At 27.1% G+C, this 16,774-nt stretch overlaps 2 non-coding genes across 2 annotated transcripts; one reads left to right on the top strand and one right to left on the bottom strand.

Annotated features, from left to right (window-relative positions):
* Positions 1–1,066: 1,066 nt before the first annotated feature.
* LOC129957803 (U12 minor spliceosomal RNA) lies at positions 1,067–1,217 on the bottom strand. Its single transcript, XR_008782906.1, has one exon. It is a non-coding gene; the product is annotated as a U12 minor spliceosomal RNA (small nuclear RNA).
* A 1,114-nt stretch (positions 1,218–2,331) lies between these two features.
* Positions 2,332–2,418, top strand: Trnastop-uca (transfer RNA opal suppressor (anticodon UCA)). The gene has a single exon. It is a non-coding gene; the product is annotated as a tRNA-Sec (tRNA).
* The last annotated feature ends 14,356 nt before the right edge of the window (positions 2,419–16,774 follow it).

The following is a 16,774-nucleotide window of genomic DNA, read 5'->3' as shown; positions in this document are numbered from 1 at the left end:
CATAAGAACATTGAAACTTTTTACAGCAAATTTTAAATGTAAAGTTTTAATCTATATTTAACAAAATTCTCTAATTAAATGCATGAACTTTACAAACAACTTTGCTTTAGAGAATTTTCATTAATGTGTTAGAAATGTTATTTATTTTCATTGTTTTGTTAATTGTTTGTTCAATAAAATTAGTTGACGTATTGATTGTTTCAAACTAATATTGATATTATTTTGAATATAAAAGGCTACAAAATCATTTAAAAAATGTAACTTGTTTTCATCTTGTGAAGTTCACTGCTTTTTCCAAAATGATTAAATATTTTAAAAGTTTAAATAAGAGTTAATCATAAATTCATTAAAAAGAAATTACTGTTTAAAAATAATTTGTTTTTAATAAATTATTATTTAGTAAAGTATTATTTTAATAAAGAAGTTAAAAAATAATCTGATAGTTAGTATATCATTACCTCAATTAATAAAACTTAATAACTCGTGGACTTAAAAAGATATGAGAGATTTTTATTTTAAAAAAGAATAAATATTATTAAAAACATTAAGACTTACTAATTACACGGGTAAGTCTTAAATTATTACAAAAATGTGATTACTTTAATTTTAGACATTAGTTTATATTCCAAATTCACTTTTATGGGATTTTAATTCATTGAAAAATTAAATGAGGAAAGGAATACATATTCATAAAAATGCTAGCTAAGAAGTGCATTGTTCAGAAAATTGGATAGAAAGAAATTGTATATATATTTTAAAACATTCGTTTAAAAAAACTGGTTTGTTTTTTATACGATTGTCATAATAATGAAATGGCCGTTGTTTCTGCTACCTCAGAATAACATATTTCCTAATTCTGATCGTTGCGGCGAGTGGCGCTATGGTCTATGGGGATTGCCATATTAAATAAGTTCCGAAAAGTGAAATTTCTATTTTTGTTTCTCAGTTACAATTTTACAGTCGTATCTGTAAGAACAACTAACAGCATGCTAAGAAAATACACCTTCCGATGTTTAAGACGGCACGAATTCATTGACTATATACGAAATCTTCTCTTACAAATCTAGAGGCAGATCACAACAACCCAGCAGTCTGCGAAAGTAAGCAAACCACTAAGGGACGACCTGTGCCTCTCCAAAAATTGGTACCAAAGATTGCTTGGTGGTGCCAAGCGTTACCAAGGCACGTTATTTTCCTTACTCATTAGTTTAAGGCACGATTAAATCAGAGTTTTTGAAATTTTATATATAAAACTTGGCTTTTTTAAAAGTGGTGCATTATATTTATTCCTATATTGATGAATTGAATATTTGACAGAATTTAATTATAAATATACTTATTATAGAAAATATTATTTCTTTAAATATTATTTCAAAGTAAAAAATGTATAAATCAAGAGTTAAAGTAAGCAAAGTATTGCTGCTTTATTTTCTATTTCATCAAATAATTTTCTGAGCTAAAAGCAAATGAATACTTATTATAAGTAATTCTTCGATAGGAAAAACGTTAAGATATTTAGTTCAAAGTGTTATTGCATTGCTATTAATACTATTATTTAAACAAAGAAAACGTACGCTTTTCATCCAAACAATACAATAATAATTATTTCAAGAAATTAAATTTAGACTTATGGAATCTCGATATCGATTCATCTTAAAGTTTTTATGTTATTCAACGCTTATTGTTCATCACCATGGCAAAATTTGTAGATTTTATTTTCTACTTCTCATATGAAAATTATTGTTTTATCACATTTTTAAAACAGTATAAAGTTGAGTTTTAGTTATGTAATTACTTTAGTTATTAAATTACTTTCTGAGGTCAAAATGGACCTCTAAAAACTTTTAGATATATTGAAATGACATGTTTAATGGCGTCGAATATTTTTATTTTAAAATCATTTTGAATGCTTTTATTGGATGTTCCAAAAATCACCGACGAATTGAGAAATCAGTTAAAAAAAAAACAGGAAGGCGATAGAAATGTATGGAACCATGAAATTTGCTCTAATCAATTTTCAAAATTATGTTACAAAGTTTGCCATCAGATGGCGCTGTTGAAAAGGAAAATTGCAAAACAATGTTTTCAAAATAACCAAAGTTTGCAGCAACAACGTTGTTGCAGTCTGAAGACAAAATTTGTAGATGCCCTTCAAAACATTTGAGGTGGAATGCTCTGACAAGCAGCAGAATTGTATTGTACCAGTTCATCTACGGCTTGTTATTAGATTTTTATCAAAATGCCATGAAAATGTGGATTACTAAGTTACCACTATTATTATTTTAAATATTTAAGGTTACTATATATACTGGGATAAGCATCGTATATATTGCCTAGATGAGCATCGGTGGTCCGGTGTGCGGGCTTCAAACCCGTAGCTGATGAGAATCAGAGTGGTTCAATTCCACCTTCTAGGCGATTCCTACATTACTAAAATATTATTAGACTGTTCGAAATCATTCTTTTTATTATTGTGATTAATTTTTTTCTGGCAAAGATTATGTTATAAACCAGTTACTTATAACACAGTAAAAAAAAAACAAAAAAAAAACCAGTTTTTACATCTTTAAAAAAATTATTTTAGACAGAATTATCGAGACATTAAACAAGAAAAAAATAATCAGATAAGATTTATTTAATTACAGTTGATTGAATCATAAATAATAACTTTATTTACATAGTTCATTTTTAAAATCCAATAATATATAACAATTTTATATAATTTATTTGTTTTGAGTTAGTTCTTTACCAACTAAAATCCCTTCATAGACAACATAGATTTTGCTGATATAAATATTTCTTTTATGGTTTTTTTTTTTTTTTTTGAATATGACTTTTCTTTTACATATGCATTCGGAGGTGATGTACTGGATCTAATAATTAATTAGTTTTGCAAAGTTACAAAACAAGTTTGTTTTCTTCATTTAACTGATATATGAATAATTGTTCCGTGGTGTGTATAATTATTCGGTGATGGTAACATTCAAACAGAAATAATCCCTTATTTTTCATCTGAAAATTAAAAAGTTCTTTGATTTTATTGTGAACAACTACTGATAATTTATATCAATACATATTTGTGGAAATTTCTTTGATATTTTTAAAACAAATCGTGTTTTATAAGCAAATAATTTTACAAATGCACAGTTAAGCAATGAGTTGACTTATTGAAAGTCGATGGGGTCGTAGTAACAAAGTTAGAATTAAAAAAAAAGAACTTTATTTAAAAGTTGCTTAAATATGAATAAGCAACAGGAAACAGCTATTTTTAAACTTAAAATGCCAAGCTATATTTTATTTTTATTAGGTAACATTTTTAACACATGGCGAGAAAATAAATTCCTTATATTATTACGAAAAAAATTACAATAAATTCATTATTTAAATTATTAAACATTTCAAAGAGTGATGTATTATTTACTGTTTTTATTGAAAGCATTGCAGCAACAACGTATCTCGGACTATAGTCTCTATTTTCTGTAGGCTGTTCAAGGTCACATTTTTTACCTCGTTATTCGTTGTATGCAAATTGGCCATGGGATAAAGAAAGCTGTATGCAATCAATATGAAAACTGAAAAGTTAACATTGAGCTAGCCAGAAGCGTCTAAAGGCTGCTCCAAAAATTCTGCTCTGGGGGAAAAAGATTGCGAAAATTTGCGCGGGTAAAATTTTCAGAATATTAGCTTGTTATGCCTATCCTCAATGGTTTTCGGCAGTTGATAGATTGTTTTGAACGTATTTGGAATACTTTCATTTATTAATATATGCAATTATAGTGTGCATATGAAAAAGTATTATCTTTCAGTCATTTACGAATGTAATTATTTTGTGAAATAATGTTTAATATGGATGTAAGAATTGCAAGCTGTACACAATACAAATATTTTGAATCATGTACAGCTCATCACACATTTCTGTTTGTGTACCTGTTCATGTCAATTTAGAAGTTATAGGATTAGATATTAGTTCTAGATATTTATCTTTGTTAAGAAAAATAACTTTTTATGAAATCCTCCATGTCATTTTTTTCTTCCAGATTATTAAGCATGTAAGTTACATTTAGAAAGTCATAGTTTATTTACCCGAAACATTTTGCCCATATATTTTTACATTTATATATGTTGATAATAAATCTGATACACAACTATTTTTATAATTTAAAAAAAAAAAGCATTTCATTGGCAATTGATGTAAAAGATAGACAAAAGAGTTGTGTAAATAAATTGCACATCAAAATGGGAATTAAATGAATGTCTTGCATTTAGCTAGGTAAAAATCTTGCATTTGATTTCTTAAGATCTTAAAATTATATTTACTTATATAATATTATGAAAGTTATTCAAGAGATTTTGTTATTGTTGAAGCCTAATACAAAGGCTATTTATTACAGGATTTTTCCATGTAAAATTTTTAGAGAAAATGTTTCTCTTTATTTAAAAGCAAAAATGTTTATAAAAAAATTCTTTATATTCAGTGGGATTGTATGTTTAAAAATTAAGGATCTTTTTACTCTGCAACAGTTATGACTTCGTAATATGCTGAAAAGAAAAGCACTGCCAATGTTTTTATATATTCAGAAAGAAAATATTTTTATGATAAAATACCTTGTATATTTCATTACATCTGAAAATTTTTTAAGATAAATCTTACTTCATTTTTTTAAAGAATTATATTTAATGATTGTTAAAAGATTTTCATCATATCGTGTAATGAGCACTTATTTGTGTGTATTTGTATGTAACCAGTAACGAGTTATGTTCTACTATTAAAATTTGACTTCAAATATTTTTTGTATTTGATTGATTTAATTCAAGTAGTAGCTACTCTTGTACAATGAAATTATAAAAATGGTGAGTTAAATATCCCTAATATGGAATCTAGGTGAAATTAATAACGGCAAATTCTTCTGTTTGTCAACTTTTTTAAGTGTTATACTGAATATTAGAACAGCTTTAGATTTTTTTTATTGTATTAGACTGACTGTATTTCAGATTTTTCTTTTTTTTTTACCATCTCAATTCAAGAATTTTTTAGAGATTCACTATCATGCATTTTATTTTAGAAAAATATGTATATACAAGTAAGATAATGGAAAAATGGGAAACTTTTAAATAGTATCAATTTGAATGAAATAATCAAACTTCTGGTGTGAGTAAATTAGCCAAAAATGCAGTAATTTTTTTAAATAAACATCTTTGTATCACATAAATATTCTAAATTATTCAAAATTATTTTAGATTTTTAAAGTGATTTAATTTTAGTGTTTAGAAATGGAGTTGCTATAACCCTTTCTTGTAATCTATCTACTGAATAATTTTTTTTATATATGAATTTACAAATTGCAAGTAATAGTAATATTTCATATGATTAGTCATAATTTTTATACATTAATGTAATTTATGTTTGCATTGCTATATGTTCTTCACTTTAAAAATCGTAATTTTTAAAAAATTCTTAATATATTGCAGACTTTATACATAGAAAATTTTACTTTGCATAAAAAGGCATTTAACATAATTCTATAGCTTAATCCTTTCACACTATCCTAGTCATAACTTCAGGGTTAGATTTATTAAAATATTTGCTGTGGTTAAATAACATGCTTTTATTTTACTTATAATTTATATATGTATATATGATATTTTGCATTACCAGTTTCATTTACAATCTGCTTTAAATATCTCTTTGGAATCAGCATTCAAAAATCTTAACTTGTACATAATAAAAAAACAATGAAACACTTAATTAGCTGACATCAAATTATAGGTATCATCAAACCAACATTTATTTAATGAAAAGGATTCTTGACCCATGGATTAAATAATTTATTTTAAATATTTACACAAAATCTTGTTCCAATTGCATTTTAAAGTGCTTAACTTTTACATAAATTCCACTCATACTTTATAGCAAAGATTTTATAAGGAATATTATATGTTAGCCTTGAAAACATAAACAAGGTTTATATGGGAGGAAAAAAAAAGGAGGCGATTCTTTTTTGAAATGTTGGTCTATTTCAAAAATGTCATTAAAAAAAAGAAACAAAAAAACTGGTATCAATACTTGATATAAGATGAATATCAGTAATTTGGGATCTGACAGAGAACTTATTTCATGCTATATGAAAATAATTGCTCATATCTATAAGTACTTCAAAACAGGAAAATAACTTTATATCTTAATTTTCAAACCTATATGAGGAATATGCATTCTATATCTATGGGGAAAATTTAGAGAAATGAATAAAACTATAATTTCCAAGCATTTTAAATCCTGAAACTTGTTCCATATGCAACCCGCTGCCTTAAAATGTTTTTGTCCTTGTATATTTTTGATACCATGCAGTTTCTACTAAAATTGATCTGTTAAGGAGTTTAATTAAGAATTTAAAAAAATTATTGTAAACACATTTTATTTATAATCTTATTACATACTGTTAAGGCTACAGGGCCATTAACACAGTTACTGCAATTCAAACTATGGTTTTGATGGATAAGATATGTGATAGTTTAAAGATGAATGATTTGTTCACTTTTTTTTACCTTCAAATTTCTACAATTACACAGTAACAGAATTCACAAAATTGAATGATAACTGTATACTTGCATACTTCTGAAATTCTCATTAAAAATGTTAGATGTATACAATGCAATTAAGATCATTCTCATCATTATTACTACCACTGCTTTTGCTGTACACAAAAATTATTATTATTATTTTTAATGTTATATATTTTTTAACAGAGTTTCTCATTCTGAGTGTTGAAAGAAATTATAAAGTAAATGAGTATATATATAATCTAATTTCTTAGCAATTTTATTGAAATTTTATGTTACAAGTATAAACATTTTTACAAAAGACAATTTTTAATGTAATTTAATTTGAAACCACATGCTTCTACCTTTTAAACCAAAAGTAATGCTCCCTGCCAACAAACATCTTGAGCAGCAGAGACGCTTTTTTAGTACAAGAAGAAAAAATTTCAAGTCACGAAAAAATATTTGTCCTTTCTGCCAATGAGTTTAAAGCAATAGCTTTAAATCTTTTAAGTCAGAATACTAATTCAGCAAGCCAGTAAAAAAAGTAATGTTGTAATTATCCAGCATAATTTTATATTAATATTTTGTTAATGTATTAAACCCAGAATCAAAAGCCATAATAATTTTAAATATTTTATCAGTTATTTATAAATAAAATTAGTGTGTTATTGAAAAACTATTATCTGTTTTCAATCATTTACAAATGTAATTATTGTGTGAATTTGAAAAATTATGAACCTGTTTTCAATTATTTATAACTATTATTGTACTGCATAATCAAAATAATCTGAACTTATGCTTTAATTAATTTTAGATGTGATGGTAGTATATATTTCAAAATTACTTTGGATTATTTCTAAATATGATAGTAGTATGAATATATATATAATTAATATAAAAGGTTTTTAACCTTAATTGTTTTAATAATCTTTTCAAATCTTAATTTTAGTTGCATTTCAGAATTTATAAATATATATGTATGTTACAATTAATTGCTGTATTACCAATCTGCAGAAATTTTAACTGTTATATTATGGATGCAAAAATTGCAATCTGTACCTGAAATAAGGGTGCTACAATATTCAAGTACTTTCATTTGTGTACAACTTGTCACACAATTCTATTTTTGAAATTTCTCATGTCTAGTAAACAGGTATAAGATTAGATGCTAATTATAACTGATATTTATCTTTATTTACAAAACTTCCAATGAATTCCCCCATGTCACTAATTTTTTCAGATTATTAAGCATGTAAATTGCTTTCAAAGAGTTCACTTTATTTACTTGAAATATTTTATCCACATATCTTCAGAAGTTTATATATGTTGATGAAATCTAATCTAATGTATCTAATGTATAGCAATTTTTATAATATAGATGAATATTTCATAGGCAATTGATACAATAATAAATTATTTGTAGTTTTATAAGCAGATGATAAGCATGGCATTGAATATGAGCAAAAGATTATCTTCAAATGTAAATATAAATCCCACATCAAACTGGGAATTAAATGCATGTCTTGCATTTAGTTATGTAAAAACATTTATTAAAATACAAAATCATGTTTTTTTTAAAATTTTAAAATTACTAAATTGTATTTTGTAATGAGATATGAAAATCATTCAGTATTTTTATTATTACTGAAGGCTAATACAATGTTTTTTTATTACAAGATTTTTGTATGTAAAAATGTTCATTTTCAATTAAAAGTAAAAATCTTTATAAAAAATAGGTTATGGTGAATGAGAATACATATTTAAAATTACATTTTTTTGTATTCTGAAAAGGAAATGATTTCATTGTATGCTGAAAAGGAAAGCACTGAAAACATTGTTTTTATATTACTTATAACATCTGAGCAAAAAAGAATATATATATATATATAAAATATCCTTTTAATTTGCATTATATCTAAGAATTTTTTTAGAGATAAGTCTTACTTTTTTTAACTTAAAATTTCATATTTAATGTCTTTTAAAATACTATTATCATTTCAATAATTTTAAAAATAAAATCTTGCTCTTATTACATTTTAAAATAATTTTTTTTTCATAAACTCCTCCCTTTTTATAGTAAAAATGTCAAACTCAAATGCTAGCTTTAACAAAATATATAGGGTTTGACTTTATGTGGGAAAGAAAAGTATTTTTAACAGAAATGTTACTTTTTGAAAAAAATGTAATTAAAAAAAACAACCTAAAGACAAAAGTAATATTAATGCTGCCTTTCTTGCATGTGGAATCTTATTTTCATCTTTCTTATCTCAAAGAATACTTTTTGTCTACAGTGATCAATTTCAAAATGATACAAGGTGAATATCAGTAATTCTGGATCTCACATGAAACATATTTCAAGTCATAAGCAAAAATAATTACTCATACTTATAAGTATTTCCAAATGTGAAAATAATTTCATAAACCTGTCTGAGAGATACTTCTAAAATTTTAGCCTTTCAGCTTAACTGAATTTTACTTAAAATATGAACAGAATCACATTGATATATTACATATGGTTAAATACCAATATCGTATTAATAGAGAAAATTGAGATCAATCAATAAAGCTGTACATACAAGGACTTTAAATCCTCAAACTTGTTTCATATGCAATTTCTCAGCCTTAAAAAATATTTCTATATATTTTTGATGCCATGTAGTTTTTCTTAAAATTAATCTATTAAGGACAGTAAATATGTATTTAAAAAATTATAGTACAAAAATTTTAATATATATTATGGTTACTAAGCCATTGTCATATTTATTACAATTCATGCTCTTATTTTGAGGGATAAGATATGTGATAGAGATGAAAGATTATTAAAAGTACAATAACTTTAACATCTATAATAATCAGATACTTAAAAATATTTTGTCATGGACATTAAACATTATGTTATTATATAATTTTTTTTATTGGCTATGTTTCTATACTAAACTTTGATGAACAAAATCACAGCTTTGGGCCTTTATATTTTATCTTCTACTAACACTGGTTATTCAGATGTGCTTGATTTTACAATGATAAAATTCTAATAATATCTTAATATTTTAGAGTTTTAAAACATCATCATAAGATCCTATGATTTACAAATGTTGTCAGCAAATAAAAATATAAAAAAAATTAAAAACTAACATTTCAAATCATAAAATCTCAATTATATACCAATAAATGTTTATAATTCAATTATTAAATATTAATAAGTCAAAAAAAAAAAGGCAAACCTCAAAAGGCATGGAGCTGACAGTAACAAAAGTTTAGTAAAATATTATTGAAAAAAAAAAAAGGATAATTTTTTGATCATGAATAATAAATATTATCATTTCAAATTGTTAGTTTTTCACAATTTTTTTAAATATAGGTACATTTAACATTTTCAATAAGCTATTATATATATAATATTTTCAATAATTAAAGCGTGCAAATTTAGATTACAATGTAATTGTTAATTTTTGTTCTCATTGAGACATGAATAAGGCTCTCATTGGAAGTTATTTATTAAAAAACAAAAACAAAATTCAAAACTTAAAAAGAAAAGGTAAAAAGGACCAGCAAATTATGTTTGAACTAAAATACATGCTCATAGCAGAATAAGCAATTAACTCCTTCATAATCATCGGTTTAATAATAACTGATTTAACACTAATTTAATAATTTGGTAGTCAAATGAAACATCAAATATTTCAATGACACAGGTATCAAGGTTAAATATGCATGTACTCAAAACTAATATTATTTTACTGCAAAATAATAATATAAATAACTTTTAAAAATTTAAATGTCATTTCAATAGAGTTTAATAAAATTCACTTGAATTATGAAACTGAAATGTTTGCACTTTAATATATAAATTTATTTTTCATTTATGAGATCAAAATATTAAGACTCATATCTATCCATATTTCTTCACAATGACATTTTCAGATCTATGTATTTAATACATATAATTGGGTATGTATTTAATACATACCTAACTATATATGCGTTTGAAAATTTTCCTTAAAAATACATACTGGTGGTGAAATATATGTAACAGTAAATTGATTGAATCATAATTTTCTTAAATAAATGCAAAAGCTTTCAATAGTTACTAATTGATAATATATATATATATTAAAAAAATACTAGTCTGTTGTCACAAAAACTCTACCTAAACAAATAATATGACAATGCGTTTGGCATTCCGAGATACGTTTATAAGGAAACTGAACTACTTTCAAATGAATTAAAAAGTAAAGTAATAAAAAATAAATCAATGATTTGTGTGACATGGGTGAGAAATCTATAATACATTCTTTATTTGAACAATAATTTTTTGCAGCATCTTACTTATTATATAATGTCATAACTTCTATATAAAAGAGCGTCGTTATATTTAGTTCAATATCACTATTTTAAAATCAAAGGCATCTGCATTTCAGAATTCCAAAGACAAATTTCGAAACATTTGTGAACATGCAGAATTAGCAATTCAGTTCAGGAATCTGACGAAGAAATCACGTGGGCTGAAAAACTCCGTTTTCCCTAAACATCAGAAAATTCCTACGTTTTTCTCTATGAGCAAAATTTTGGTGCTGTCCCTAGAGTCTAGTGAACTAGCCCAAGTAGTAGTAAATCAGCGCCCTCTTCCATCCATCCAGGGTCATAATAAAATGCGAAATTAGTTGCTAATCGTACAATACAAACTACTAGGTGCTTCGGAATTAGGAATGTCTGATGATTTCTTCAAGATGCGGTAAGAATTTGTCGTATTATCGAATCTTTATCGGAAATGTCGTGAAATATTCACCTTTACAATACGATATAACAATAGAGGTAAAAAATTAAATAGGGCTTATTTTCCATCATAAAAGGAAAATAAACCCTATTTAATGATATTTTTTATCACTGAAACCAAAATAAAGGCCCAGCTGGCAATAAATGAATAATTTCTCAAAATTTTTATATAAATGGTGGAGATAGTTATAGTCTGTGTACTGTACTGTATAGTCTGTGTACTTTCTGTAGGCGGTTCAAGGTCACATTTTCTACCGCGTTACTGGTACCAGACACCAATAACGAGGTAGAAAATGTGACATTGAACCGTCTACAGAAAATACATAGACTACAGCTTTCGCCGTGCGCTAATAATACGGCTTACGGATGCAAAGGGTTAACGAGCTGAGTGAGGGCTTTATTTTTAAAAGCGCTTCAGATGTGCATGATCAGAAACAAACGATGGCATGTATACACGTCTAGCTCAATTGTGTGAACAAATCACAGTGAAGAGAATATTTCATTTTTATGAATTAATCATTAACAATTTATTACTGAAAAAAAAAGGCGATTGCAATGGAAAATTTAATAAGCAAATATACACATGGAAAGTTGAAGAAATGTTTTAAAGAGTCGTATAAATTTTACAGCTGTACTTGGTTGACGAGTGTTAATGTCGTTAGTATATATATCGCAGAAATTGCTTCTCTTTTTGAATGATGAAAATCAAATGTAAATAAACCGTCATCCGAATTTCAGATTTTTTTCATTAGAGTAATTGTATTGAATTACAGTTTTTAGAATAGTTACATTGAATTTAATGCTTTGTGTAGGTAATTAATGAAGATGAAAAATACTACTTGAAAAGTTCTGGAGAATGTTCGCCATATCTCAAAAAATTCCATTCAATCAGTAGAAGGATGATAGATGCAAGAATTGTTCATAGATTGCGTAAAGGTTTTTCGCACCCGAATTCGACAACAGTGTGTGTCAACCTGTTCATTGAAGAAAAAGTGAGTTTCGTTACCAAATGATGTTAACCACTTCCACTAAAATGCAAATGTTTTATGAGCTTCGATCCGAATCCTCATCCCACAATACGTTTACAGGCTTCATTTTGTAGGGTTGGAAATGCAAGAACCGCTGTGAGGCCTTCTTCATATTCGACAATGTGCAATGCAATCCATTACGAATATAACAGATCCAAACTAATATTTGGAAAGCAATTGGTACACTTAAAATATCATGCGGCGACTGATTGCTGATGTCAGCGACCACGATTAGCAACATTTTCGGCGCTAGAAGATAGGCATTGCTTTCTTTCGCTGCCTAGTAGATTGCCATATCACCATTTGCTTCGAATTACCGTTTCTTATGTTAGGGCATATGGAGACATTGGATCCTTTTGTATGCGCTTCACTCGTCGGAATTCTAGTACAACTTCAAAGGAGTTTTGCTAGTTCTGGCAGAGAAAGTTTATCAATAGCGTTTTTCCCTTTTAAAGTAGGAAAGATTTGCACAAAAATAATTAATGCTCGTGCGGAATCCGAGTTTTAGATATTATTCGAATGCTTATTGGTCTTACTTTTTCCAAAGAATAATATTAATGTGCATGTTCTAGAACACAAATGTTTCAGATTTTCAATTAACAGGGTGTTGCCGAATTCGACCGACAAATTCGAAGGGGTGATAGTAGGCTTCAAGAGAATAAATAATCACCATACAATACGGGGTCCCAAACGTCGTTTAGTAGCTGAAAATCGCAAAAAATATAGAAAGTCAAACTATTGGAAACTGTAAAAAATTAATAAAAAAAATAACAAATGGTGTGTCAAGTTTGAATTATTTTAATGTAAAAGCACATTTTTAAAAGTTTTTATTTTCATGTAGGTAACATGCCCATTTGATGATCCAGTGGGTCGTAAATTACTGAAAACAAAAAGTAGTTTAGAACCCATGTTTGCCAAAATATTAAAACTTGAAGAAAAATAAAAATTTGAAAATGTAAGGAATTTTATATTCTATAATTTGATATAAGAGTGTAGTGTGAGAACTGGGTAGTTTGAAAGATATTCAAGAAAAACTAAAATGGGAACCAAAAACATCGCTGCAACATCAGTACTGATGTTTGCAGAGAGCATTGTCAAATTCGAAAGATAAATTCTCAGCAAGGATAATAGGCATTAAGTAGATGAAAAATTACCAGAAAACATAAGGTCGTAGGTAACGCTTTTTAATGAAAATCGCAAATCGGGTGGAGTTCGTACGCTGGATGCTTGATTCCACCCAGGAAGATGCACACTTTTCTGCTAGAGTTTTATTCTCAAATGAAGCCGGCTTTATTAGAGAAGATGGATTCAACACGCACAATACGAATATTTGGTCATTCGAAAATCCCCGCATCACTATCTCGTCGAACGTTCTACACATTTGATATTAACATCTGGGCAGAGTCCACTATTTGAACCGTGTTTTCGGCCCGAACGCCTCAGTGGCATGAAGTACCTTTTTTTTTTTTTTCTTTCTTGTAGACCTTTTTTAACCTGCATATTGCCCTACTAAAGATGTTGTTTTTTTAATTAAAAATAGTCGGTTAGTTTAGGAAAATCGAAATTATGACATTAACAGAATTTTTTTTTTTTTTTTTTTTTTCTGATATGAGCTTTAGCAATCAAATGATCAGTTTATAATGCATCTAAACTAAATTTGGTTGAATCCTAGTTTCGTGTTTCCCCGAGTTTGTCGCCAATATGGTAAACAAAAAAAGCAGGCTCAATTATTTTCCTAGTAACCTAATAATGATTTGTTTAAAATTTTTTTTTGCCTGCTGAGTTGTTCATCTACTACAGAAATTTTGTAAAAAATGAAAATTAAAAATAGTGGACAAATAAACATCCATTAAAGAATTTAATTAATTAAATTGAGTTTTATAATTAAAAGTATCATTACTGCTAATAAAATATTCGATGTTATTTTTAAAGTGAACTATGAATAGATAATATTATCAATTTACAATTCTTGCCGAATTATTTTATTCTGATTGAAATCGTCTGTTTATGAATTTTGTCAGAAATGAAAATAAAAAGCTAAAAACATCTGCTCGACCTTTTGAATCGTTTGTTTTTATTTCACAGTTTTTCATTTTAATACTATCTTACCATTCTAACGGAATTCTTTGCGATTTATTGTTGTTTTCGTGGATTTTCCGTGATTATTCGTTAATTCTTTGAGTGTTCAATAATCCAATGTCTGATGATTGGGATAATCAGAAATGTTATGAATACAAAAATTATGAGGAATACTATATTTATGAATTCGATGTCTACATTTCGAAATATATTTGTGACGACAGAATAACGTCTGCATCACTGAAAAGTTCCGCTGTTTTTTTTATGGGAATTCCTTTTATTGTTTCTTGCTCAAAAGAAGCATCCACTCCTAGTAGCATTTTTCCTTGTGCTATTTTTGTTGTTTTCAGAATCATTAAATTTAATGAGCTAGCAAAGCTATTAAGTTCCGGCTTCCGTTGCTAGCGAAGCCCTAGGCTATTTTTTTTTGAAGTTAAAAAATCTGCTCATTAACTTCTTCAGATGCGAAGGCATCGTGTGTTCGAATTCTTCTGTGTAAAATACAGACCATGCACTCGGTTTGCAAAAGTTCTTTATTTCAGAATTCAAAAGTGATGCAGCAATTGTGGTCCATAAAGATTCAAAAAGAAGATAAAACAAACGTGATCAATAAAGCTTATAATTTTAATAAGAATGGTACGTAACTGTAACTGTTTCATAGTATTGTTTAACAGGCGTCTCAATCTCAGTAGACACCCGAGCACAAGTCTAATTTGATTGGTTTGTCAGCAGTGAATTGAAAACCGCCAAATTCATTTCCCGCCAATTTTACAGTGCCCGAAGAGGTAAGCATTGTTCCGTATTGCAAGAATAAGCACTAAACATGAAATTCAAATGTGCGTTATACGACGCTGAATTTTATAAAAAACGCATTTTATAACAAAAAACAAAACAGTTCATAATATTTTCTTTTCAAATATAGAAATAAGAGTTTCTTCTTGTGGAATTATTGCCTTAAGTTCCGAACACATATGTTTATTACATATTATATGTTATGTACAGCCATCTTGATTGGCATCTTGGCACTGTTGGCATTCTTGGCGAAGTAAAGGGTACACTAAACTAGGATTTTACCCTCAATATATAACAGATTAGTTTGCTGCTGTTAGTCATTAGTACGGATATTCATCTCTATAGTACTTACTGAAAAAAAAAAAAACTTTATACTTTCATCAGACTGTACGTCTAAATAAACCAGCAGTAGTGATCTCTCTAAAGATTTCTTGCATACTCTATAATAAAGGCGTTATCTCCTTCCTATTCGCATAAAAAATTTGTTATTTCTAGAGTTCCGTACATGAGAGTTTTGTGCTTTACATTCGAAAAAAAAAATATTTTGAATAATTGAACAAATATTTAACAAAATTAAAATTTTAGTAGCAAGATCTCATCTAACCTTTTAGTTATTTAAGTGAGTTTTCGAACTACCGCATTTATGCGCATGCGTAAGTACAGATTGACTGATAATCAAGATTCAAAAGGATAAAAATGTGAAGGATTTGATGCAAAACTACATTTCAGATGCTACACTCATTACCAAATTTTGTTTATCTAGCTCTTCCAGTTTTTGTAGTTATCATGTCCAGTTCCACTCAGATTGCAAGATAGACTTCCCGTGAATGTATCTCTTTCTAGATTGCGCAAATTTGATGCACGTACTAAATTTATTGCATCTAACTCAGTGAGTATTTGAGTTATAATATTTAAAGGGCATACAAAATTCGATTCAAGGTGGTTAGAAGCATGGAGATTCGCCAAAATAACGAATTCGAAATTCTTGGCTATTGCGATGTTTTTCTCTTTCTATACAAGGAGCATACGAGGAAATAAACTGGAAATAGTATCGAGTTCATAAATTCAAGAAACTCGAACAGCGGAAACTGTTTTAATTAATGCAATTCATAGTAACACTAAACTATTTTTAATATTTTTTTCACGACATTCTACAATATTCGCAAGCTCATTCAATTACGTAACAATGTTGTAGAAAATTGTGTATTTGGAATGTATACTTGTATTATTTTACAAGTATTCGTGTAAATGAATCTAATTGCAATATTGATACTTTATTGCAAAACTAAGATCTATTTTAATAAAAATATATTTGTTTTTCATTAAAACTTGCCTTAAATTAATAACATTAAAAACAGTGAAAAACAAGTATAAGTATAAACTATTTATTTTGAAATCAAAATGAATAAATAATGAAGCATTCACAAATTATATTATTGCGATTGTTCACAGTAAGAAGAATACTAAACAATATCGCCAATAAGTTGTATCAAGTATATATTCAACTAACGCTGAAAAGTCTATTTATATTTGAATATTATTAAGATTGTGAAATAATA

This window comes from Argiope bruennichi, chromosome 11 (genome assembly GCF_947563725.1).
Source record: "Argiope bruennichi chromosome 11, qqArgBrue1.1, whole genome shotgun sequence".
NCBI classification, from domain to species: Eukaryota; Metazoa; Arthropoda; class Arachnida; order Araneae; family Araneidae; genus Argiope; species Argiope bruennichi.
The sequence above is the reverse complement of the archived record's forward strand: the minus strand, read 5'-3'. Positions and strand labels throughout refer to the sequence as shown.